This window comes from Camelus dromedarius, chromosome 19 (assembly GCF_036321535.1).
Source record: "Camelus dromedarius isolate mCamDro1 chromosome 19, mCamDro1.pat, whole genome shotgun sequence".
Lineage (NCBI taxonomy): Eukaryota > Metazoa > Chordata > Mammalia > Artiodactyla > Camelidae > Camelus > Camelus dromedarius.
Genome location: NC_087454.1, coordinates 31,043,528 through 31,070,435, shown reverse-complemented (window position 1 = coordinate 31,070,435; position 26,908 = coordinate 31,043,528). Strand labels below are relative to the sequence as shown.

At 43.9% G+C, this 26,908-nt stretch overlaps 1 protein-coding gene across 1 annotated transcript in view; it reads left to right on the top strand.

Moving 5' to 3' along the window:
• The first annotated feature begins 18,466 nt into the window (after positions 1-18,466).
• Positions 18,467-26,908, top strand: part of RCAN2 (regulator of calcineurin 2) — a 207,948-nt gene continuing 199,506 nt past the window's right edge. The window contains exon 1 of the mRNA XM_064476560.1: positions 18,467-18,710. The gene's annotated coding sequence lies outside the window, so the exon portion shown is untranslated. The remainder of the gene's footprint in view (positions 18,711-26,908) is intronic.

Sequence of the window (26,908 nt, the reverse complement as noted above, 5' to 3'; positions counted from 1 at the left end):
AATGAGTGAGTAAAGAAAATGATGTGAAGACTAAAGCAGTGCTGCCCTGCCCTCCTCAGGCTCCCACTCCGGTTTGGGAACACACAACAGGCAAGGACTGTGCCGTCATCAATCAAAGCACCTCGGAAGTGAACTAGGAGAAGGGGCGAGAGAAGTTGGGCAGGACGATCTGATGAACTGGAAAAGAGAAGAGACTTAAGTTTTGAAGCACTGGTGAGACCTTTCTCAAATTGTCCACGACTATCAGTGACACCACTGAGATGTAGTGGCAAATGCAGCACTGTCCTTGGCACTCTCACCCAGACATGCTAGAGATGGAAGAGAACTCAGGTTTATTCCCCTGTTGGACATGTTAATCTCGCCTATAGCATCTTGATCTGGTCGCTATGGAATCTCATACCAGACTACAATTCACAGTTCCAGATCTGAGATTCCAAATCAAGGCTACCCAGGAGAGAAAGATTTCTCTCACTACCTTAGGGAACACTCTTCAGCCCTTGCCCTTCAAATCCAGATGATTTCTAAAATTCTTTTTTTTTTAAGTCAAAATGTCTGTGATACAGTTGTTTCTGATAGAAGATATGGTCTCTGTACCTTTGAAAGAATGACAATGAATTCTGCTAGTATTGAAGTGAATACTTATTATATATCTTTTTTGTAATCCTCACTACAAATCTACAAAATATGTATTTTCATATCAGGACCCTTTGTGGCAAGTGACACAAAATACAATTCCAACAGCTGTAAGCAAAAAGAGAGAATTTGTTGGCTTAATTGGTGAAAAGCCCAGAGTTTGTGGGTGCAGGCATGGCTGTATCCAGGGGTCCAAACAAGCTCTTTGGCATCCTGTCTCTCTTCATTCTTTGGTCTTGCTTTCTTTTTTTGTTGTCTACTTTCAGGCAGGTGTTCTCTACATTGTGACCTCCAGAAGTTCCATTCTTACATCATTATAGCTCCCAGTCTAGGGGGAAAAAGAACCCCTCTGCCCAGATCTTAGACAGTATCTCATTGACTCTGATTGGGCCATGTGATTACCCCAGATCCAGTCATTGCTGCTAAGGGGATTTGATACTCTTATTGGCCAGATCTTGGATACATTTTCAGTCACATGCTCAAACTTCGCTGTGGGAAGAGCGAGTCCCTCCCTCCTCCAAATTTAGAGTGCTTTTACAATGAGAGACAAGGCAGAGACTCTGGCAACAAACAATCATAACAGATTTGATCTCAATTTCACAAGAGTCGTATCTGAGACTCAGAATAATTATGGTCACACAGCCAGGAAGCAGCTCTCCCAGCCCAAGTCAGGCAGGAAACAGAATCCAGCTCAGGTAGTTAGACTAGCGATGAGATTATTTGTAGAGGTATAGACAGTATTATGGGAAACAGCAAAGCTGTTGAGGTCCTGGGAATCCAGGCACAGCAGGACCATCTTGAGGTCGGAGGGGCAAAAACTGGATCCCAAGAGGAGAGGCCCACTGACAACAAGGGTGACAAAGGGACATCACCACTGCCAGGAGTGCACAGTGGAGAGGGGTATGGAGTGCAAATGAGATCCCTTGACTTAGCTTGCCTCCACTCTGATCTTCTTCCAGTACCTCCCACTGGGAACCAGGAGCCGGCCAGTATGGGAAGCCTCCAGGGCACAGAGCCAGGAGGAGAAGGGCAGAGATGGATGGATGGGTCAGGCTCTGAACCCAGCTCTAATGGACCCGAAAGGTTATAACGACTCCTCCACCCACCTTTCACAGTCATGAGGCGGGGGCGTGGCCAGAGACCTCTAGGCAAGACGCTGCTTCCCTGCAGACTTGACTGACCACTCTCCATTAGCAGCCGGCTTCCAGACACCTTGAATCTGTAGCTTCAAGTATTTGTCCCTGTGGCGAACTGACCCCCTTCCCAAGGTTACCTCTCATCTCATCCCCTGGCACATATATTCAAAACATTTTTATTCATTCAGTGCTTCACCAAAAAATCCCTTAGACTAGAAGGAGTGTTAGCAGGGACCTCTCAGATAGGATCTGCCTCCTTCCTTCAAAGGAGAATTCATTGATTATCCTTTGAGGAATATTTGAGGTCTGTGATCAAGCGAGAACAGACTACTTCGCTACAGATCCCAGCATCTTAAAAATCCAAGACTCTAGGGTTTGAGGAAATGAAATCAGAATTCTGACCATTGATGCAAAAGCCCAGTGCTACCCAAACCTGGGGATCCTGGTTTTCCTGGCAGAACCAACGCTATAACCTCTAATTCCATAGAGGGTGAGCGCTCTGAGCCCTTTCCCCGTGGAAATGTTGAAGGTCTTTCTGTGTTTTGACACAGATATGGTGAGTGAACCTTGTGCTTATTTAAATTTCTGGAAAATGCTTTGTGTTCTGCCTCACACAGAAGGATCATTTTGGAAAAACTGAGGCAGATTAGCCATCGGCTGTCCCCTTGAAGGCTGCCTGGCGTCGGCCCCGTGGTCTACACCTGAGTGCTTGTAAATAGTCCCGAACCTGGTCAGAGGAAGAGAGGACCCTGGACCTGGAGGGCAGATTGAAGTCATCTGGTCCAGCTTCCACTTAAAACAGGCTGCCATGGATCTCTGCCCCTGAGAGTTCTCCTGAGGTAGCGCTTCCCAGTTATAAGGCAGGGCACTACTGCATACGTTCGTATTTTAAAATCCCTTCTTTAGTCAGAGTGGAATCCCTTCGTCTCTCACCGGTGCTTTCCCTGCCTGCTGCGTCGGTATTGGGTGAGCAGCCTGTCTTGACCACATTTCAACTTTCCAGATCCTGCTGACAGCTGTCACATGTCCCTTTGGTTTTTCCAAAGAAGCCCAGTCTAAAAATGGCCATTTTCTCCTCACTGTCCCTCACGTGACTTGACTTCCAGACTCCTTCTTCCTTGGTTTCCCAGCAGCAAACTCTCTCGAGTTTATTATTTTCTCCAACAAAATGTGCCTTATGCTCCACAAGGCCTGACCCAGGCAGAGCACCGCGAGGCCACGGCGTCCAATGATGGGTTAGGATTTTGTTTGGTTTGGTTTTCTAGCTGCTGTGTCATGATCTTGGCTCACAGGGAGCCTGACTTCAATAAAAACCCCTGGAGCTTTTCACAGGGACTCCTGCCAAGCCACAGCTCCTCCCTCAATATTTGTGGAATTGATAGTTATAAAAATAACATTCACATTTTCTTTTATTATAAAAGAAATACACGATAATTGGAGGAAATTTAGAAAATGCAGTTAGGTAACTTGCTGGGTTTTTTTTTTTTTTTTCTCACCACCCAGCGCTATCTGTAGCTCTTCCTTCGGCACTTATGAAGGGTAGCAAATGAAAATGCCAACAGGGTCCAGGCAGGTGTCGTAAATTTGTGAAGGGAGCTGAGAGTGAAACGGTAGGGGCATGGGTGAGCCTGTTACCCTCAGGAGAGAGCAGGTGTTACTCAACCAGGGTTTCCTATCATCTCGGAAAGGGAGGGCTCCAAAAAAGCAGAACCGGGTATTCTGTTTTCTTCAAGAAACACTGTAAATGCAGAATTTTATGAGGAATCATCTTATTAAGTATTGGCAATTATTTATGTGGGGCAAAAATTCATGTCTTTGGACCTTCTTGGGTCTTGGAGCTGCCAGTAAGGTCTCTGGTCTCTCTGGTGTAGATACTGCCATTCTGCCTTCTTTCTTCTCTCCATGTCTCAGGAAAAAAAAAAAAAAAAAAAAAAAAACGTTGATCCTCTCTATATAATGGCCAACAAGGACTTGTGATCACCCAAGTTAACTCTAGGTATCTTTGCTTTAGCCACCCGCTCCTCCAGGATTGCCCTGTCGTCCCCTCTTTGACGTCTCAGACTCACTCTCTTTCTCATTTCGTATCTCTCACTCCATCCCCGCAGCTTCTCCAGTAAGATTTGGTCCCCAAGCCCCGTCTCTTTGCCATACTCACCACCTTCAGGCTGTGGGCCAGTTCAGTCTTTGGAGTTTTCAGTGACCCATATTCAAACCCTGATCTGCATGTGTCTAGCTGTCTGACCCCGTGGAAGATGGCTGCGACCTCTAAAACTTGGATTCCTCCTAATTTTGGAAAAAATGACGTTTACCCAGAAAGATGGTCTAGAGGAGTAGCCGCAGTGTCTATAAAGCACCTCAGGGAAGCACAGCTGTTGTGATGCGATCGTACTTGGTTTATGGATGGACTGTTCTCCCTGACTCGATTAGGAAGTCGTGGCTGCTCTAAAATACTCGCTGAATAAATGGATAAATAAGGAGTGAGTTTGTGAATATGATGGAAAGCTCTAAGCCTGCTGGAGGATCTCAGTTATTCTTAAAGACAGAGATACAGGGACAAGGAAGGAAGACAGGGGCTTACCCTGGGTAGCTCTGGTTCTTTCCTCTCTGATCCTGCCTTTTTATGTTCCAAAGAAATGCGGGCATCAAATCAAGTATCTTCTCAGACTCGTATTAGCTTTAATAATTAATTACTAAACGGCTTGTGGACTCTGTGATTTTCCAGATACGTGGGAAACAAAACTCTCAATTCAGATCTCTTGGAAATAGTCTGTCTCACTAGAGACTGTTCCCACAGGTATCCAGCCAGGTAGAGAAACCACCAGAGGAGGCAGGAGCTAGGAAGCTGTGTTAATTAATTAACCAGTAGGCTGAACCATAGAGAACGAGGCCTTTGTGAGGCTGGTCCTTCATATTGGGCTAATAAGAGTTTGTTTCCACTTCTGTTGAGACATTTGTTACATGCTGGCCAGTTTATAGGAAGTTGATTGCTGTCATGTTCTCAGAATGAAACTGGAAGCTCTTTGAAGACAGTCATGTTTCCCTGATCTTCCGATTTTCCATGTGCCCAGCTCAACTTTGCAGTTACCACATATTCAAGAACTATGTGTAACCTTTTTAAAAAAAATAACCTTTTTTATTTTGGAAAAAATTTCAGATTTACCGAAAAGTTGCAAAGACAGTACAGAAAGTTCCCATACTCTCTTCACTGCGTTTTCTTAGTGTTAACATTTTATATCATCTTTGTACATTTGTCAAAAGGAAGACGTTAGTAAATTCACTAAATTAACTAAATTAAGTACTAACTTAGTACTAAATTAAGTTCAGATGTCACTAGTTTTTCCACTAATGTCTTTTTCTGGGATCCAGTCCAGGATATCCCATTGCCCTTAGTATGGGTGGCATTTTATTTTGAAGATCTTACATTACTTTAAATGTCTACACGTGGAAGGGAAGGAATCATATATGTACACACCGTTTCTGCATGTCATAATTATCTGAAAAATGGTTGGCGCTTACCAAACGGTTGGAATATATTCTTATTCTGTGACAGGCACAATTCCAAGTGCTTTATATGTACGGTCATTTTTTTCCCTCACAAAGACTCAGTGAGGTAGGTATTAATATTATCTCCATTTTATGGATAGGAAATTAAGGCTGGGGTCACACATGTCACTTAGCTACTCAGGGCCATGGTTAAAACCCAGAGAGTCAGACTCTCGAATGTTACACACAAATGTAATATTGGAGAAGAAGCTGTCAATATGTGAAAGGATTGTGAAGTGGCTTGTTTTATTATTGTGTTGTAGTAAAAGGTGAGACAGAAAAAGTTATTCTTCTTTTCAGATGTATTTTCTGGGTCTCCCATTTTTCCATCCTCCTCTTTGGAAGGCAGGGCCGCGTGACTCGGGCAGACAGAACTGAAAGTCCTGACGCCCTAGCCTCGAACTCCCTTCCTGTAATAGGTATCAGAGTGTCATGTCTGAGAGCTGGGATATAAATGATAAGTGAATGTGGTTGGTCATCATCTTTTCCCATCATAAACCTCTGCCCAAGGGCTCTCACGCTGGGAGAACAGAGGTGTTGAAAGAAAGAATGGAGGTGCACTGGCAGAGTAGGTGGACAGGCTCAAATGGCCTGCTGGCACCTTCAGACATGGAATGTTCTAAATATGTCTCAGCTCCAGAGACTGAAGCTCCGTCTGATTTACAATGGGGACACTCATAAATGATCAGCTATTAACCAACCAAACAAACAAACCCAAAAATATGCGAAAGAAACAACTCTTCTTTAAACTCAAACTTTTTCTCTTTCCTCTTATTACTCAACATAATAATCTGTAGAACCACTTTTCATTTGGAAGTTCCCATTGGGAACATAGAATTCATTGCATAGATTTATAGTTCTGATTAGTGGCTGATGAATTAGTGCATAAACAGGTCCTCGTACTCTTTTGTGGCAGTAGGACCAAGCTGTTGGGGATGGAGTCGTGACAGACTGTGAAAACAGATCATATCAAGCTCCACCCCCGCCCCATTCATTATGCATTTAACAAACCGTACTGAAACCTTCTATGTGCCAGACATGGGGCCACATCCTCTCAGAAGAGGTGGCAAACATAAAACTAAATCATCAATCTTAGTGTTGTAGTTGTCCTGAAAGAAATAGCTATTCACAGGGTTTTTGTTTTTGTTTTTTTGTAGTACTTTAAAAATTTATTCATATCTTATTTTGTGCCCTTCAGTAAAATTATATAGTTTTCTTCATGTAGATTTAACATGTTTCTTATCAGCTGTATTCCCAGATATTTTGCAGTTCTTGTTAACATTGTGGATGGTGGCTTTTTGCACATGGTATTCTTTCCTCATTTCTTAGGAAAATAATTTTAGCTTTTATAAAAATCATCAAGCTCATTATCATGAAGCAATGCCACACAGTAAAGTACAAAGAAGAAGGATAAAATATCAATCAGATTCCAGCACCTTGAAATAACTATCACCCTTTCCAACAATCAAACTTCCCGGAATATTATACTCTTTAAATCTGCTCCGATTCCTTTTAAAGTTTTTTTTTTTCCTGAAATAACTTCAGATCTTTTAAAATTATCTTATTGTTTTCCTCTTTTTGCTTTCCATATCAAAACTCTGATGAATAATAATTATTATTAATATCACTATTTATTATTATTGTTATTTTACCACATTGATCCTTAATTTTCTGTGTGCTGAGAAATGTCTCATTGAACACAGGACTTAAACTCAATGAGCTGCTGCCCAAATGAAGTTTGATGGTGGGCAAGTAAGAATTCAGTGAAGTAAATTTAATTTAATAAGAATGAACTAAAATAGTAACTTATCAGCCTCGGTTCTTCTTGGTGCATCTTTGGGCCTAGGATGAGCTGAGTTTTCAGTATTTCACTGTCAAATGTGGAAAAGGTGGGGCAGTTAGTGGCTTGGCAAGTCTTTTCACAAGCAAGTAGACAATCTATTTTTATTGAAATCTATAAGATTAGCTCTAGAAAGAACTTAAAGATTTTATAAGCAACTCCCCTTCCCCAAAATTTACACATGATGAAACTGAGGCCCAGAGAACCTCGCCTGATGTCACTTGGCTAATTAATTAATAGCCAAGGAAAAACTAAAAATTTAATTCTCTTTTCCACTTTTTTAGCAGCAGTTTTATTTATGACACTTATTCCATATTCATCTGCAAACTGTTTTTGTGGGTACACTAGGGAAAGGAGGTTGCAGCTGCCCTAAAGCTGAAACTGCAGGTTGTATAGTAGTATTTCCAGAGTCCAGGTAAGAGGATGTCAGAGGGAAGGATACAAGTCCTGCTGATGGTCTGCACCTGATCTGGGGAACTGCGCTAAGGTCTCGGGCAGCTCCTGACTGCGCAGGTGAGGGGAGTAATGTTTCATTGGATCCCAAGTAGTCTTCCTTCAGTGATAACTTTGTCTTTCAATCAGGTGACCAGTAGCCATCAAATTTGTGTGTGTGCCTGTGTGTGCATGTGTGTGTCTGCGTTGTGTGCATGTGCATGTGTGTAGGGATGGAGAAGCCAGGCGTGTCTCGGAGGCTCTCACAGCCAGTCTCATCCAGCAGGCACTGTGCTCCCATAATCCCCAGTCCCAGGCCGGGTGGGGTCCAGTCCTGTTTCCCATGGACGTCCATGTCCAGCATCTGAACTGCTATTTCAGAGACAGAATGTTCTAAATCAGGTTTTCTGTTTTGGCAGAGGAACGGAACCCTCTTTTCTAATATTACTTCTGTGGGAAAGTGTTTTCTGAGTTCCAGACAACTCAATTTACAAATACACTTTTGGGATATGACCCATTTATATATATATTTGTGTGTGTGTGTGTGTGTGTACACACACACACACACACACGTAAGGACTGTGTTCTGGGGGTAAGAACACTTCCCATGTGGTACAAAGTGCAGGTGTTTCTTATATTGACCTTATTCAAGGAATAGCATATAACGTGCCTAAAATCTGAAACATACTCCGTCTGTCTTTCAGGAAGGGATGGCTATAGGCTTAGCAGCTCCCCATAAGGTAGGATTTAAGGGTCCAAATAGCCTCCCACCCCCATTCATGCCCTCCTTGGTCTTAGAAAACTATCCGAAATTATACAGTACCAATTAAGGTAGGGGTTCAGTGTGTGCAGAATCAATTTGTTGGGCATGACTTTTTCTTGAAATGTTGCAGAAAAGTGTGTTACAGCTCAGTTATGACAATGACCTGGATCCGGGTGAGAGACTAAGCAGCACTCAGAGAGTTGTAGAACTCAGGTTTATTATGTCAGCAGGCCCAGAAGAGTTAACACTCCAAGCTTTAGATACCATCTGTGGGTTTACACAGGCCTTTATAGGCTGCCAGTTTACACTTTGCAACATCTATGCAAATAAGGTATAACAAAAGTTGACTAATTAGGAACAAGCTTTGTAGAAATGGACCAATCAGGAGGGAGAGAAATAACCAATCAGGAGTGAGGGAAATGGACCAATCAGGAGGAAGAGAAATAACCAATCAGAAGTGAGCTCCATGCAAATGAAGTACTACAAATGGACCAATCAGGAGTTGGCTCAGGGAACCAATAGAATTTTAGGGGTAAGTTCCACTTTCCTAGAAGTAAGCCAGTTTCAGAGGCAAAAAGTGAGATAAAGCCACTGGGCTAGGGAACCGGGTGGTGCTGGCAGGAAAGTAGTGGCCCTGCCTGGGGGTCCTGCTGGTCTTTTTTATGGGGCTTCCCACCTCAAAACCAGTGTCCTTGGTTTTGTTTTCACTTTTTAAAATAGATTCTCTGGCCCCTCCAGAGACTCTAAGTAGGTGAGGGATAGGAGTCTGGAAACTGTAATTATTTTTTAAGAATTCTTTATTCTCTAGAAAACTCTCATCAAGTCACTTTTGAGTCAAGACATTTATTGATTCACTGATTAATTCTTTTAATTGTTCATTCTTTCATCATACATCAAGGTTTGCTCATGCAGTATGGGTACTGGGTACTGAGGGTAGAAGGACAAGAAACACAAGCATCATAAGGGAAGAAAGTGACACAGGAGCTACTGATAGTGTCTGATGGGGTCTGGGAGACTGCAGTCACAAAAGGCTTTGCAGAAGCATTGACTCGGGAGGTCACAGCTGAGTGCTGGAGCATCTACGTTCTTGGGCCAGACTGCCTGGACTCACAGCCCAGCTCTACCATCTGCCAACTTAGGATCTGCCAAGGTGCTGAAACTTTCTATGCCTCAGTTTTCTCATCTGTCAAATGGAGACAGTCTGAGGACTTAGGTCAGAGAGTTGTGAAAATGGAATGAGCTGATGTAGGAAAAGTGCTTAAGACAGTGGTCTCGAGCTTCGGCAGTGGTCTCGAGCTTCAGCAGGTATCAGAATCCCCCGGAAGTTTTGCTAACACCAGGCTTCTGGGTCCCACTCCAAGTTTCCAAGTCAGTTGATTTGAGATAAGCCTGAGGATGTGCATGTCTAACAATTTCCCGGGGGATGCCAATGCCGCTGGTCTGGGGACAACTCTTTGAGAATACTTCCAATGATAGTAAGCAGCATTTGTTGCTATTCTTTTCAGCTGATCTTTGATGGAAACACTGGAGAGTGTCACGCAAAGGCACCTAGGCAGAGGGAACTGCCAGTGCATAGCCCGGAGGGCTGGAAGCAGAGGGCAGGCGCCAGGAGCGGAGAGAAACAGGCTGGCGGGGACACAGGATGCATTGTGGCCGCCAGACTCTGAGGAACCTGGCCCTGGGTAAGTATAGACATTATCTGAGAGTAACCAGAGAGCCTGTTATCAGCCATTAGCACCTTAGCACAAATTAATTTATCGGAGTAGCCTGTCACTTTGTCAAAGCCTGGAGGACTCTGACTCATGCCTGGTGAATTTGGATGGCCCTAGGAGACTGGTCCTCCTTCTTTGGAAAATCACCCCACACCAGTGAGTCCCGGGCAGCTTTGAGGGCACTCAGCTGCCCAGACCCCTGTCCTCACGAGAGGACTTGTGGATCTGTGATCACACCTGGAATTGGCCTCTTGGGCTCTGTACACTCATACTCCTGATATCCAAACGCATCTGGCTTATATTTGCAGACTTTAAAAAAATGCAGTAACATTAGAAGGTTTATAATATATTTGTCTATCTATCTAGGAATATTTTCCATACTCTGAACCACAAAAGACTTATTTATAACCACATTTTCCAGTCCATGGACTGTCAAAAGAGCGTTAAAAACAAAACACAATCCATCCATCTTTGTGTTTTCTGTTTTTGTGATTTTTTTCCCCCTTTTGGGCAAACCGAGTAATTTGCAAGTTTTAGTTTCACAGACAATTCCCACACAGCAGCCCCTTGCACACTCTTGTTTCTGCGAAGGAAACACAGATCAGCTTAGCTGCCCTGTGGCTGTTCTCATGTGTGTCGTTTTATCCAGCACCTTATCTGTGCTACTTTACACACTCCAGATGCTCCAAGGCCACGTAAGAGCCAACGCAGGCAACAGTGGCTTTCCTCCTGGCCCGGTGAGCCTGGGGCCACTGGGAAAGCAGGCTGTACTATTTTGGGCATGGCATGCTGTAACGAATGGAAAAAGAGAAATCAGAGACAGGCAGTTTTCCTCTGCTGTCTGAAGAATAACACGATGCGTCCTGCTAAAGTGAAGAGAGAGTTAGAAGGAGGGAAACTGATTTCACTGCGGCATCCAAATGGGAGGAGGAGGAGGTGGGCGGGTGGAAAGAAAGCTTTTATAGGAGAAGATGCTCTGGGAGGCAGAGAGACAGAAAACTCACATCCAGATTGGCAACTGATGGTCTTTAGATTGCTCTTTAGCCATAGAACACTCTTGTGAGGGCAGGGTGTGTACGTGTGTGTGTGTTTATATGAGACAGACAGAGCCGTCCAACCTGCACAGAAGGGCCCTGCGCTCGGTTTAATGCTCTCCTGAATTTCTTAATACGGGGCCCTGTATTTTCATTTTACACTGGGCCCTCCAAATTGGATAGCTGGTTCTGGAGAGAGAGTTAGTTCCACTGATTTAAGGTGGTTGAAATTGGCATTATTTTTTTTTCATATTCTTCATTTTTAAGACTATTCATTTTCGAATATATGTGCCTCAACCTTTTCTTTAACCATCCTGTGCCGCCCGTGTGCTTCGTTCACCTGAAGTTCTCATAGCTTGTAACATAACCATGGCTGTTTGGCTTCTCTTGTCTTAGAGCAGAACTCAGTAAATTTTTTTCTGGGAAGGGCCAATAACTAGTATTTTCAGCTTGATGGACAGTTTTGGAATCTCTATTGCAACTACTCACCTGTTGTTGTAGGGAAAGCAGAAATACGTAAATGAATGAGCGTGGCTGGGTTCCAGCAAAGCTTGATTCGCAGAAGCCTGTGGGGGCTGGGTTTGGCCTGGGGGCCACGATTTGACGACCTCTACCCAACAGCACGCTACTCTTTTTGATGATGATGAAACAGATGATGACACGATGACGATGGCTGTCATGTACTGAGGCAGACTCTGGGCCAAATGCTTTATAAGCATTTTAGTATTTAATTTTCACAACCTTATATGGTACAGTTATCATGATCTTGACATTACAGATGAGAAAAGTGGTATTTAGAGGAGTAAATTATTTATTCAAGGTTATCCGGCTAGTAAAAAGAGGAGGTGAGATTCAACCTTGAGACTCCTGCTAGACCCCAGTGTTTCCAGCCCTTCACTTCTCATATCTGGAGCCCTTGACCTTTGCCTGAAATCCAGCCCCATCCTGGTCTTTAGAATTGAGCCAAACTTTAAGTGAGGAGGGTGTCAGAAGGAGCTCCAGCCTCATTGATACAATCCACCGTCAGGCTGTCCTTAGCATCTTCTGAGCCTCTTGATTTCCAAGAACCAGTCCCCACCTTAGGATCTGGGGTTTCTGTCTTGTCTTGGATTCCGTTTCTTCTAGCTTTTTGTTCGTTAATAAGCCAGGTGCTCCATGTGAGACTCCCCAGTGACGACGAGGTGCTGAGACACGCTTTATTTTTGTCTTCTTTCTTGTTATTTTGAGACCACAAGGGTTTTTGGACTGGATCTGGCCCAGTGGTAGAGCCAGTCTCCTTCCTCTGCCCCCATCTATTCTCTCATCTCCATGCTTGGTCAGCCCCAAGGGTGGATCTGGTCCTGGCTGCCCCTTGTTAGTCATCAACAGGGCCAAAGCCAATCCCATCCAGAGGTAGTGTGGTTCTTTGCAATGAAAGGTCTACCACCTTCTTACTTTCCTCTCCAAATTCAATTCATGTTTTCAGCCTGGCCCGAGAGCCACCCTCTCTCCTGCACCTCCCCGCACCGCTCCAGGACTCACAGTGTTCCTGTCTTCCAGTGCCCATCACACAGCCCCATCTTGTGTTTTCCTCCAGTTGCCTTGGGAGCTTTCCACTTGTTTCATTTTTCTTTCAAAAGCCTTTTGAAACAACTCCTATTACTTTTGCTTATTTTCCACTGGTGGGAAAGATGGTGGACTTTATTAGGTACTGGATATTGTTGATCATCACTGGGGACTGTTGATGGGCTGGTTACTGTGTGAGGTCGCCAAGGCGAGGGAAGACCCATCTCTCATAGGCACGGAATCTTACTAGTGGGAAAGGGAGAAGTGGCCATGACAGCTATGGCCTCCCAGGCATGACCAGCCTGGCCTTGGTCTTCGCCTGTTGAATATACACATTGTCACAAAACATCCTAGGAGCATGAGCTATCAAGAGAAAAGCAGGATCTTCTGCACTCACATCTAAACAGAGACAAAAATTTGAACATTGTCCAAACTGCAAAAATGATCCCATACTCCCCAATCCTGGCTAATATGAGTGACTGCTGCTTCTTTACCAATGATACCAGTGATAGCCTTGCTTCATTCTCCCTGCCTTATAGATAAGAGTTGTTAATATAGCCAACCCAAAAGGTATCCCTGCTTTATAATTAGCATCCAATCTAAAGTACTGCTCCCTTAAGCCCTCCCCCAAATCACTTAAGACAAGTCCAAATCCTGTAAGTCCTTTCAATGTCCTCTCACTGCCATGCCCCAGCGCCTCCATGGTGTGCGTTCTCCATCACTGCAGAGGGCAATAACCCAAGTTGTTTAACTACAGGTGTGTGCGTGGTGCTCTTTGGCTGGAGGACACTGACATTAGCAATTCCTTCAGCTATCAGAAACATACTCAGTCATCTTGACGTTATGTTTTCCACCGAGTATGTGTGTTCTTCCCCCTTCCCCCACCCAGGAACATCTCTTGAGCAGTTAAGAGCAATCACTTTGCCATAGGACCCCTCTCCCTGTTCCCTGCTTTGATGAGCCCTCTCCACCCCTTCACCCCACTCTAAATGCTGCCAAGGACCAAATAAAACAAATTAACTTTGGATGCTTTGAAAAGTGTTTCTTCCCTTCTTTCCACTTCCATTTCCATGACATGATGTCTTGTAAACCCAGAGTGATATATGTGGTAGCCTCCACTTTCAGACTGAAAATCTGTCCTGCTCCAGTTTATTTGAATTTAAAATTCAGCCCACTTTGATGTTTGCGGCTCTACAGCATGAACTGCTATATAAAGAGCATGCATCTTGCTCACACGGCATACAGCTCATCTAAGGCTGTAAGGAATAGCCTGACATTTAGGTTGGGTACAGGGTGCTTTTCTAGGAATAAATGCACCAGATGAGCCAGCCTGATGCAGGGTGAAGAATGGTTACTGGATGGAGACCGAGAAGCCTGGAATTATAGTCTGAGTTTTTCACAGACCATCACTTTGACCTCAGTTAAGCCGTATTCTGTTAGCCTAAATTCCCTGTCAAGAACTGGACATTATTGAAATCATACTCCACGCCCGGCAGTAGGATAGGTGACTCGTGCCATCCATCAGGTCATTTGCAAACAGTGTAACGTGACAGGCATTCTACAGGGAGAAAGGACTGCAGGCCTGCTGCTGGCCTACATCTTAAGACCTTAGTGTAAACATGTGTAAACGTGAGCAGAAGCATCAAACCCAAACGGAGGGACATTCTGTACAGAGGAGGAAGGCCTGGAAGTCGCTGGAAGTGGCTACATTTCCTTACACACACAAGACTCCAAGGTCTCAAACCAAACTCCTTAGGCTTCTCTCTGGCTCAGATCACCAGGGCTAGGCCACCTATTTGTGCGTTGGTTTCCCCATCTGTAAAATGAAAACAGGAGTTGTCCCTGTCTCACAGGGTAGTATAAAGATTGCGTTCATTTATAAAGACCAACTGCAGAGAACAGTGATGGGTACTTAGTAACCCGTTAAAACTATATTTAATGGTATTGTTTTTGTTCTTATTAGTAGCAATAAGTAATCTTGAAATTTCCAGATAAATCCAAACCCCTATAATCTCTCCTAGTGAGGAAGCAAAGAGTCTGAAGTTGCCTCTGAAAAAAATATAAGCATGTATCTTTGGAAAATATGAAATCCTTCCAGGGTCATAAGTGACTAAGAATAAGTTGAGCCTGGACTATCTTGTACCAGAAACACTCAGGGGGATGTGTCCATGGACACAGAAGCTGGCTTGAAGGGTTGAAGGGGCTCTGGCCAACTCTGGGGTGATGAGCATCGAAATAATGATATTAATACATTATGACCCATTAAATAAACCAGGAGTCTGTGAGTGCACATTTATATTACTCAATAATTAAATGAGGAGAAGAAAAACTCTGCAGTAGAATGCCAACTAATTAACGCAAAAGAAATGACAGAAGTAGACACACGTTAGTGTGGCAAGTCAACATCACGTGGCACACACAGGATACAACAAGAACACAGCATCACTTTTGTGGTGTGCTGGCCTACATCTTAAGACCTCAGTGTAACCATGAGCAGGAACATCAAACCCAAATGGAGGGACATTCTGTACAATGACTGGCCCACAGTCTCAAAACTGTCAAGGTCATTGTTTGAGATTGAAGGCGATTCAAGTAACATGACAACTGAGTGATGTTTTGGATCCTCTCTTAGATCCTTTTACAAAAAGTGTCTGGCAAAGAGTATATCAGAGTTCTTTGTATTATTATTGTAATTCTTCTGTAAATTTGAAATTGCTTCAAAAGAAAAGAAAAAATATATATTCCTTTTCATATTCTTTTCCATTATGGTTTATTACAAGATATTGGATGTAGTTCCCTGTGCTCTACAGTAGGACCTTGTTGTTCATCTATTTTATATATAGTAGTTTGTATCTGCATATATATGTATGTATAACTGAATCACTTAGCCATACATCAGAAACTAACACAGCATTGTAAATCAACCATACTTCAATAAAAAAAAGATGTAGAAAATGAAAAATGTACAGCTATCAGGAATACTTTGTAGTCATAAAAAATAATATTGTTATTGACACTGAAAGCATGAGCAACAGCAACAACAAAAAGATAAGCTGGACTTCATCAAAATTTAAAACTTTCGTACTTGATGGTGAGGACACTATCAAGAAAAAGACAACTCACAGAATAGGAGAAAATATTTGCAAACTGTGTATCTGGTAACAGATTCATATCCAGAATATATGAAGGACTCTTATAGCTCCACACACACAGACAGACACACACAGAGAAAGAAAAACAACCCAATTAAAACATGGGCAAAAGCCAACAAAAAAGAAATACTTTGGCATAAGTTTAATAAAATATGTGCATAATCTGTATGAAGAAAACCACAAAGCTTTGCTAAAAGAAATAAAAGAAAAACTTGATAAATGGAGAGCTATTCCATGTACGTGGATAAGAAGACTGACTATAGAAAGATGTCAGTTCTTCCCACCTTGATCTTTTTTTAAATTGAAGTATAGTTGATTTACAGTGTTGTGTTAGTTTCCAGTGTACAGTATAGTGACTCAGTTATACACACACATATATACTTTTTCTTACAGGTTATTCCAAGATACTGAATATAGTTCCCTGTGCTATGCAGTATGACCTTGTTGTTTACTCTGTATATAGTAGTTTGTATCTGCTAATCCCAAACTCCTAATTTATCCCTCCCTGCTCCTTTCCCCTTTGGTAACCATACCAACTTGATCTTTAGAGTCAATGCAATCCCAGCCAAAATCCTAGCAAGTTATTTTGTGGATATCAACAAACTGATTCTAAAGTTTATACAGAGCAGCAGAAGACCCAGGACCAACATAATATTGAAGGAGAAGAACAAAATCAGAGGACTGACGCTACCTGATCTCAAGACTTACTTTGAAGCTACAGTAATCAAGACAGTGTGATATTGGTGAACCTTAAACTTAAAAAAAAAAGAAAGAAATCTGTTGAAAAAATAAGAAGACCTGTATCTGAGTGGTAAGAAAATGGTCACGTTCATTTTTGTGACGGCTAACACATATTGGGTACTACTGTGTGCCCGGCATTGTGCTAAGTGCTTTGCATGCATTGCTCTATTGAATTCTCACATTAAATCTTACATTTTTCCAACTTTGTGAAATTTCTACAATAAATATATTACTTCTAAAACCAGAAAATTTTATTTGTAAATTTATATGTACATAATAGGTCCTATTAAGATGAAGGTCTTCAAGTTGGTGAAGACTGTAGGAACTACTTACTGTAAGATTTTGTTTAAGGGATTGAAGATGTTTTACTTGGCAAGGGGGCCTTGAAGTGAGTGATGATGGCTCTCTTCACATATTTGAAAGACAGTCAATTGGAAAAGGAATTGGACTCTGTCTCCATGGCTTAAAAAAGTGAACTAGAGCCACCGAGTAAAGAATCTTAGGAAAGCAAGTTTGGGCTCCACATAAGAACGCTCTTCCAGACAATTCTCTCCAAAAAAGTAATTATCTAATCCCCGAATATTTAGGGATTTGTGTGTTCACCTAGAAAAAGTTTGGAAGAACAGGAGTCTGAGGTCATTTTCAACTCTTAAATTCTGTCTTTATTTATATTAATGCAGATTAATCAGAGAGGAGAGCCAGGGTCTTCCTTTTTGTTGTTGTTCTGTTTTGTTTTTTTTTTTTAAAGGATGCAATTCTATTTCAACCTTGGAAAAAACTGTATGGTCTGAGTGAACAACTGTGAAACTTACAGATTGCTTCAATGCAATTTTAATATTTTTATCAGGAAACAGAAAGGCATAAAAAGCATGAGGAAAAATGCCTATTTATGTAGCATTTAGAAAAAAATGACAGAACACAAAACTGATTTAAATCTTACTCATTCCTCCCTCAGGTTGGTCCGCACACCCCGCCCCCATCTCCCCCACCCCCGCCCTTCTTCCTTCAGTTTTTCCCACTTTTCCTATTATGATCTTTTACATTATTGGCATTTTCCTGCCAGGAGACTCGGCCCTGACGCTATCAGTGACACCGCTCTGAACTGCTTTATTTTGTAAAGCAGAGACTTTGACCGGGGTTAAGTTTGTTGAGCAACAGATCCACCCTAGATTCTGTTGCACATTCAACCGTTTACTGTATGATACCAGCCTCCCACTCCTGTGTTTTCAACTCTCTCACAAAAGGAGTCCTTGAAGCCCTCTGGCCGCAACTCTGGTGGCTGCGAATCCTGGCAAAGCCGTGCGGCCCGCGCAGGGCACCTTCGGTCGCGAGGGCGGGGCCGCGCCAGGGCTCCAGCCAGAGGGCGCGGCCCCCACCCCGCGCAAGCGCCCCAGGACCCTCTAGGGGCTTCTCGACCTTTCCTCAGCCAAAGTCGGGGGCTCCGTCCCCTTGTACGCGGAGTCTCGCCCCTCTACCCGTATCCACCCAGTTTGCTTCTCTGCCAGTTTCTTCTTGGCTGTCACTGCCCGGACACCCTTAGCTTCAGCATCAGCCCCCGACCCAGCCCGACGCCCAAGGATGCCCCCATCCCGGCCGTGACCCTGAGGAGTCCTCCCCGCTGGGACTCCTGGGGACGGGCTCTCACGCTGGGTCCCCAGAGGGTCTTCATCCCCTCCTGGGCACCCGGGCTAGAAAGGAGGGGGTGTGGGACTGAGGGCGGGGGCGGGGGGCCCGGGAAGGGGGAGCGGGTGAGGGACCGGGAAGGGCGCGGGGTCAGGCGGGAGGAGAGGAGAGGAGGCCAGACAGGGGCTCTCGGTTTCCCGGGGTCTGATTGGAGGTTGGCCCGATGAGTCGGAGCTGGGGGCGCGCCCATCTCTGCTGGCTCCTGCGAGAGCCGCCGCTCGGCCCCTCCCCGGAGCCGCTTTGTCCCGGGTGACGGCGGCGGAGGTTGCGGGAGGCCGAGACCCGTGGACACGCGCAGCCGGAGCCGGAGCCCGGGAGGCGGGGCGCGCCGCGCACGGCCCCCCGCCCAGGCCCGTGGGTACCGCGCCCGTCCCCGCGCGCGCTCTGCCCCGCCGCCAGGTGTGCAGCCCCGCCGCGCCCGCAGTCGCCGGCCCCGCCGACCCACCGCCCGAGCCGCCGCCTCCGCCTTCGCCGGCACATCGCGGACGCCCAGCAGGTCGGTTATGTAACGGCGCCCGCCCGCCCGCTCGCCCAGGCACCTTGTCCTGTCCCGCCAGGGCTGTGCGCGGCACCCGGGCCGGGGGACCGCGGCGCGGGGCGGCCGCGCGCGGTCAGGGTAGGGGGCTGGGCGGGGGGCGGCGGCGGGGTCGGGGGGTGGTGGTCTCTGGATCCAGTTCTCAGCCACCGCGGCGGCTGTGGGCACGGAGGTGTCCCGTGACCCCCTCTAGAGGGCGCGGGTCTCAAACAGCCCCTTCCCCATTCCTAGTGGCCCACGGGCTCGCCTTTCTAGTAGCAGCAGCAGGTGCGTAAGTGGAGGAGCGAGAATGACGCCTGTGGTGCCCGGGACTGAGATTCGGAGAGGGGGTTAGCGGAGGTGGTCTGGACGCAGAGAGCAAACGGGAAAACGGAGACTCCTTTCCCAGCGCTTAAAGGAAAGTGCTGGGGAAGGGAAGGTGCTCTGAGGCGCAGCGGGCTGGGAATTGTCCTGCCTGGGATTAGCGGGCTTGGGTCATCTAAAAATAACTTCAAGTTTGAAAAGTGAAATAGAAAGGAGCGCAGTGTGCCGAGTTCGTCTTGCCTGTGGGATGCTTCGCTCTAGAAGTCAGCAGAGGGAACAGGCAAATCCCAGCCGCCTGATCCCTCTGCTGCCTGCTGGTCTCACTGGTTTCCAAGGTGTCTCGGTTTGACTTGTAGTTAATGATTGATTCTCCAAGGCACTACTGTCTTTCTCTTATCCCAAAATGAATTAGAGCAGAGTGCATGCTTTGAATCTTTCCTATCTCCTACAGTAGGATAGAAGTGTTCAATGGACATCTAATGAGTCCACTGCCAAAGCTTTTTTTTTTTTTTAAGTATCCTTTTAGTTAAAAAAAAAAAGTTTCTGGACTCCCTTTAACATAAGTCCCACAATTGGAGATGAAAGATGCTAGAGCATTCCAGTCCACCCTCCTCTCTTGCTGCAGCCAGAATCCCATTTGTCATATGGAGGGAAAATAGGACATTTGTAATAACGCAGCTTGACTTTCACACATATTACATCAACATCAAAACACGGGGCAAATGTATCACAGGCACAGGGCAACACTTGCTAACTGGCGCCCTCCATTCCGGGAACACGGTGGAGTTGGAAACGCCTAGAAGCTGGAAGGGATCAAGAAGCAGGTCAGCACTGACTGTAACAAGGCAGGGGAGTGAGCATTTGGCTGCTTTTCAGTCTATGCATTGATTTTCTGTAGCCTTAGAGCTATTATCTTAAGTACAATCAGTCATTGCATTGAATTAGTCTAGAATGTGAGTTGCACTTTGCTTTCAAATCCATTGCAAATCAAATCAGTGTTTATTGAGCACCTACTACTTGAGTCCAGTCCATACAGTTTTATGAGGGAAAGTGTCCTCAACTAAAGCGACAGGATTCCAAGACTTCTCAGGATGCCTTGTGTGTGCAGGACCTGCAGAACCCAAAGAAATCTGAAATCTGGGAGGAGGTAGCTCTCTCTGCAGTGATGAACAGTTAACAGGCATTAAGAGGGAACTTGAGAGCTTTGTCATTTGCAAGTACCCATCACACTCTTTTAAAACCTACTTGCATAATTGTTTGCAGTTAGTCATGTACATTATAGAAACTAGTTTTATTGAGATCAACTTTGATAGTCACTGAGTTCTCTTTTTCCTGTTCCTTTTATTTTCTATACCATCCACCCAGTTTATTCAGCAGTTATGTGTTAATTATCTACTGTGTGTTATGTAGTCCCTGTGCCAGAGTCAAAAAGAATGAGGCCCATGCACTTCAGAAATCAATCTAGCAGAAAGCATAAGAAAATAAGTGATAATGATCAACATGGTATTTAATGGAGATGGGGACAAACTCAGTGGGATCCCAGGGAAGGAGGGGTACAGGGAGTCTGGAAGAACTTGCAGAGAAGTTCATGTTTAGACTGGATCTCAGTAGGCAGTAGGAGTTCTCTAGAGAAGAGGCTAGGTGTTCCACATTGAAGGAAAGTTCATGTTCAAAGAACTGGAGGTGTTCTGCAGGAGAGTTTGGGAGGAGGTGTTTTGGTGAGCCTGGGTTATGAATACACCCTGCAGAGGAGGAGAGGCCATGCAGCCTTCATGGGAGGCATGATTTGATCTAATTTGTATCTTGCAAAAGTGATTTTGGATGTAATGAGTGGGTGGGGTTGCAGAAAGGAATGAGCTCAGATTTTAGACCATGGGAGTGGTCCAGGCAAAAATAAATAAATACAGTTGTGCCTGACTCAAGTAGAATGGGGAAAGAGAAGAGAGATCTACAGAAAGCCATTGCAGAGGGAGAATCAGTGGCTCTAGGTCACCAAGTGGCTGGTGGTGTAGACAGAGAAGCATGGATGTTTAGGTGGATGATCAGTCTTAGGAAGTAAATGAGAAAGATTAGGTTTGAGAAAGATGGGGAAATTTAACTGAAGCTTTTCTTGTAAGATCAGGAAAAGACAAGGATCCCTACTCTTGCCACTTTTATTTAGTGCTGAAAGTCCTAGTCAGAGCATTTAGGCAGGAAAAAAAAAAAGGCATTCAAATCAGAAAGAAGTAAAACTGTTTCTATTTACAGATGAAGTGGTATTATATATAGAAAACCCTAAAGACTCTACAAAAAACTGTTAGAACTAATAAATAAATTCAGTAAAGTTGCAGGATCTAGAATCAATATACAAAAATCAGTTGCATTTCTATACACTAAAATACTGTAAATAATGAACTATCAGAGAAATTAAGAAAACAATTCCACTTCTTATTACTTGCAAAAGAATTAAATACCTGGGAATAAATTTAATCAAGGGGGTGAAAGACTTGTTTTCTGAAAACTACAAGACAGTAATGAAAGAAATTGAAGAAGACACAAATAAGTGGAGAGATATTCCATGCTCATGGATTGGAAGAAGTAATATTGTTAAAATGTCCATACTGCCCAAAACAATGTACAGATTCAATGCAATTTGTATCAAAAGTCTAATGGCATTCTTCATAGAAACAGAATAAACAATGTGAAAATTTGTATGGCAGCACAAAGGACCCCAGATAGCCAAGGCAATCTCAAGAGATTGCAAAGCTATAGTAATCAAAACAGTACAGTACACCATACACAAAAATTAACTCAAAATGGATTAAAGACTTGAAGATAAGCCCTGAAACCATAAAACTCCCAGAAGAAAACATTGGGGGTAATTAAGTTCCTTGACATAGGTCTTGGCAATGATTTTTTAGATTTGTGAGCAAAAGCAAAGGCAATAAAAGCAAAATAAACAAGTGGGACTACATCAAATTAAAAAGCTTCTGCACAGCGAAAGAAACCATTAGCAAAATGAAAAGGCAACCCATGAAGTGAAAGGAAATATTTGCAAATCGGAGGTTAATGCTCAAAGTATATAAAGAACTCATACAATTCACATAGCAAAATAAACAATCCAATTAAAAGGTGGATAGAGGAACTCAATAGACATTTTTCCAAGGAAGACATATAGATGGCCAACGGGTATGTGGAAAAGTACTCGTCACTTATCATCAGGGAAATGCAAATCAAAACCACAGTGAAACATCCCCTCACACCTGTTAGAACGATTATTGTCAAAAAACAAGGGATAAGTGTTGGTGAAGATGCAGAGAAAAGGGAACTTTGGTATGGTGCTGGTGGCAATGTAAATTAGTGCAGCCACTATGGAAAAGAGTATGGAGGTTCCTCAGAAAATTAAAAATAGAACTACCATATGATCCAGCAATTCCACTCGTGCGTATTTATCCACAGAAAATGCAAACACTAACTCAAAGAGATACCTGTATCCCCATGTTCATTGCAGCATTATTTATAAGATCCAAGCTATGAAAACAACCTAAATGACCATTGATGGATGAATGGATAAAGAAAATGTGGTGAACACACAAACACACACACATACCTACACACACGGAAGTATTATTCAGCCACAAAAAGGAGATCATGCTGTTGGCAACAGAATGAGTGAACCTTCAGGGCATTGTGCTAAGTGAGTAAGTCAGAGAAAGAAAAAGTGCTGAATGACCTCACTTATATGCAGAGTCTAAGAAACCAAACTCACAGATACAGAGAATAGATTGGTGGTTCCCAGAGGTGGGGGTGGAGAAAGCAAAATGGGTGAAGGTGGTCAAAAGGTACAAACTTCAAGTTATAAGATAAGTACATTCTGGGGATGTAATGTACAGCATGGTGACTGTAGTTAACAATACTGTACTGTATATTTGAAAGTTGCAAAGAGTAGATCTTTAAAGTTCTCATTTGAAGAAAAAAAATTTAACCATCTGAGCTGATAGATGTTCCAAATTGCTATGTTATATACCTAAAACTTTTACAATGTTTTTTATTTTGAGTAAAGGTAGATTTATTTATTTAGAGAGATACGTACTCCATAGAGTGCAGGCTGTTCAAGAAGGCAAGGGTTTGATGTTTTATATTAATTGTATCTCAATAAAACTGGGAGAAAAAAAAGGAAGTACGGTTGATCCTTGAATACCCTGCGTTTAAACTGTGCAGGTCCACTTATTTATGGATTTTTTTCAATAAATCTGGTACCTGTATTTTCACTTTACAGATATTTAAGTAAGTGTGGGGGAAAAGTTTGTGTTTGTTTAGAGATCACAATATATGGAATCAAAAGAAGTTGGGTTTGTGTCTTGATTCTCTCCAGACTGTTTCGGCTTCCTGCCCCTGGGTGAGTCATTTATCAATTCCTTTGTTTTTGAGGCAGAGAGAGCAATACTTGGGTTTTTCCACTTCATTGTAGAGGAAGAGGTTGTGGCAGGCTTAACCCCCGAGTTGTTCAAGGGTCAACTGTAAGTGAGAAAAAGTCATTTTGAGAAAGGTGAGGAATTTTGACTTTGAATATCCAAATAAAAATACTTGGTAGGCAGTCTTTTTTTTTTTTTTTTTTTTAATATAGCAGCTCTTTATTATAGTTTTCATTCATTGAAAGCAAATGGCTCTCCTCCAGGCTCGGCACCGGATTTGTTGGGTGACCTCTGCAAGGTCACATCCTCTCTCAGGCTTTAGTAATTTGAAATCGTATATTCATGGGAGAGGAGTTTGACTAGATGATCTCAGAAGAGTCTCGGTTTTCTGGAGTCCTGCCATCCTGTCTCAAAGTGTCCTACTAGAGCCGTAGATTTAGGTTAAAATGAGTCCTGCCTAGTCCCTTTCAGAGTAGGAATGCTTCCAACAGGATTAACTCTAACGATGGCCTGTCCCTAACAGCTTGATGGGAGCTAGTCCGCAGTGCCGGCGCTGATGGGGGTGCCTGAGGTTGGAGAAAAACCAGTTCAGGTTGGGGGGGACCCGGAGGAGCACTGAAGTGGAGGAATCCCATAGTCACTGGCCAGTTTCTTTGTTTTAGATGCGTCACTTAAACTCTGTAAGACTGAGTTTCCTCATCTCTGAATAATTGGGGTGATGAACATCTGTGATGTGAGGCTGTTTGTTGTAAGGAGTAGAACAGATGACATACAGCAGGCATTGCACACACAGAGTCTCCTTCATTGAAGACGCTCCGTGGGTGGGGGTCCGCACCCCTCACCCCCAGGGTAACACACATGCAGAAAAGGGAGGGAGAGTGTTTCCGAAGTGAAGCTCCTCCCACTTCACAGTTTTGCCACGGGCCACTCCTCACTGATCTTACTGGGAATTTGAAAACACACAGCGCATTAAACACTTTAAAAAATGTGAATCTCAAGTATTCATTTATAACTTACCCTCTTAGATATAAAGAGGTGTCCACATTCCACAACACCAAGCTTCAAATTCTTCTGTCAGCTTAGACACAGGCCAAGATTGCTATGAAGAAATAGTATTGCTGACTGTTTGACTCCATGATTACAGACCCAAATGCGCGGGAGGCTGAGCAGCTTCCTGCTCTGTGCGTGTTTGGGTCTGAGCTGTGCCTCTGACCTCAGGAAGAACCTTCTGCCTTTGCCTGTAAAAGATTCACTGTCTTGTGTCTTTTCTCGTGTGTTACCAACTGCCAGGTGTCACGTTGTAGGTCAACTAGTCGAGCTGAGGATTTTTTTTTTTTGAAAAGATGGAAGCAGCTTCAAACTCAATTAAAGCTGTTTTTAAGTCCCTTTGAAAAAACATATGTCACTGTGAATGGTACTTTCGAGACAGTAAAGACAGGTCTCCAAAAACACCTCAAACTTCCTGCAGTTCACAATGCCCACAGAAAGTATTTGCTGTAATCAGGTTGGGAAGGACCTTATTTGCCTATTTGATTTCCCCATAACAGCCCACTTGAACGCAGGAGACATAGGGTTTCCGCACTTTGGAATGTATGCGCAAGAAGATACTGGACGGAAGAATCGTGTCATTTGAGAGCTCTGTGCTAGTTTTTATTACTGTTGCCTTAGTTCTTTATGGGAATAGCTGCTTTATTGTCTCGTGTGATTGAGATATGCCTCCTACTTTTAAGTTCTTTTGAGGGCATGGGCTGTGCGTCAGTTGTCCTCTTACAGTGTTGGGAATAAAGTAGAAAAAGTGTGGACTTGGCACGAAGCCGCCCGGCTGCCATCCTGGCGCTGTCACTTCCCAGCTATGTGACCTTGAACTTCCCACTTGACCCAGCAGCCACAGGAACTGGCAGGTGCTGAATGCCGCCCGGGGTTCCAGACACGGTGCTGAGCAGGCTGCATCTGTTATCTCATTTAATCCTTACAACAACCCCCCACCTCCGGGGGTATTATCATCACTCTTTACAGAGGAGCACTGCTTGAGGATCAGGGGGCGTTGAGCCACTCTGTGCTCAGCCTCTGAGTTGCAATTTTCTTACTGGTATAATCAGGAAAAGAAGACTCAATTGCTCCACCTTAAAGAGTCGTGAGGGTGAGATGTCTTTGAAGGTGCACTGAGAAATAGGATGCTCTGCACAGATGTGAGGGATGACTGTCACAGGAGGGACCTCCAGAGAGATCAGATACAGTTGAGCCTGGTGTAGCACCAGGTCTGTGAAGGGAGGGAGCTTCACTGTACATGAAGTGCTTTTATAGAGTGCATTAAGAAAACTATTTCTTTGTCCTGTTCCTTGGTAGTTTGTGTTATGATGCCTGTTTCTTTCAAGGATAACTGGCTTGTTGTCAGTATCCAGACTCAACCAGGCTGGACCCGATGGGGATGGAGCAGGCCGAGGAACTAGGCGACGAAGGAGGGTGGAGAGCATGGTTTATAGGGAAGAGGTAACTGCCAAAGGGCTGTTTGAGTATAAACAGGGAAGGCTGAAAGTCGAAGACAAGGTCAGGGAAGTCATCACCAGGGTTCACATCAAGTGTGAGCGACAGGTAGGACGTGGAATCTACTCAAGAAGGCTAGAAATGTTGCCTAGTGTTAGCTGCGGTCTGTCCACAGAAAAACTAGGAACTCTCTGCCCTGATTTTTTTCTAATGTTTTCTTTTTCTTAGGTATACGTGCTTTCTATAAAATTTTTGGAAGACACAGAACAGTATAAAGAGAGAAAATTAAAATCACGCATATTACCATGAGCAGAGGATAATTACATTGAGTATTGAATAGCTTCATAGAGTTTTGCATCCTGTGCACTTCATCAGACATTATTTAAATAACTTTTCACAGAAAGTCAACAATCCTTATGAACATTGTTTTCAGTAGCCTCCCGGCATTCCCACGAATGATGTTACCGAATTCATCCACCATCTCCCTTGTAACATTTAGATGGTTCCCACTTACCCAGATTATCACAAATAATACTCTGATGAACCTCTTTGATCATCATTTTTTTCTTCTATATTTTGGACCATTTTCTCAGCATGGATTGTTAGAAATAGGATTATTGGCTCAAATAGGTGGACCTCCTTTGGGCTTTTCTTGTCTTTTGACGTCATTTTTAATTGTCTTTCTAGGAGGTTGTACTGATTAACATTCCCACAACCAGTGCATGAGAATTCAGTTCTCACCCTGGCCCTGCGTGTAAGCACTCTTTCTGGTGAAGATAAGGGCTGGCTGGCATTAGTGCTTTCCAAAGATGCCCCCCGCTGCTTCACGAGTGCTACTAGGAGGTGGGGCTTCCTCTGTGGGAGTTGAGGGTGGGTGGGTGGGGATCTGGTAGATTTAACCTGCTTGAGTGTCAGTGGGAGAGTTGGCTTGAGTGAATTAGCTTCTTTCCTGGTGAGTGTGTTACCAGGGGCCTGGCA